Raw genomic sequence first — 598 nt, forward strand, 5'->3', positions numbered from 1 at the left:
TAGAATCCTACCATGTGTGCAACAGTGAACTGGAAAGTGTGTAAATCAGAGATAGCACTGTATTTGACTGTAATTACGAGAGTGTGTAACTAAGTGGTTTATAAACCCAATTACCAATTCGAACGGTATCTTCAGTGGCTAAACACGCTACAATATATATATATATATATATACACACACACACACACACACACAATATATAACTGGCATATGAATTCCATCCTGGTGTGGTTGCAAGTGCCCAGGCCTATGAGATGGTGCACTGAAACAAGCTTCCGGTGTGCTGTGCCAGCATTCTGGACAGATCACAAGGCAATGGGTCAGTCCAGAAGAAGGCATGATTTATGGCAAAATGTGACGTGGAGCGTTTTCTTGATCCAAAACAAGCAGCTCATCCAGTAAGGCACAGGCATAGGCATTCTTAACATGTGGCATCAAACACTGAATAACCTGCAAACCATAAGCATTCCAATTTATTCACCAACATTATGGACATTTTGTTAAAACTAAACACTAAATTACCAGACTGTGCTTTGCTTCTTCGGCTTCTCAAGGACTGTGCTGCATGGAGTTGCTTACATGAGGAATTTAGAATATC

General features: G+C 40.6%; 1 pseudogene; it reads right to left on the reverse strand.

Moving 5' to 3' along the window:
- Positions 1–204: 204 nt before the first annotated feature.
- Positions 205–598, reverse strand: part of LOC117282063 — a 1,894-nt pseudogene continuing 1,500 nt past the window's right edge.

This window comes from Cryptotermes secundus, unplaced genomic scaffold (genome assembly GCF_002891405.2).
Source record: "Cryptotermes secundus unplaced genomic scaffold, Csec_1.0 scaffold5321, whole genome shotgun sequence".
Lineage (NCBI taxonomy): Eukaryota > Metazoa > Arthropoda > Insecta > Blattodea > Kalotermitidae > Cryptotermes > Cryptotermes secundus.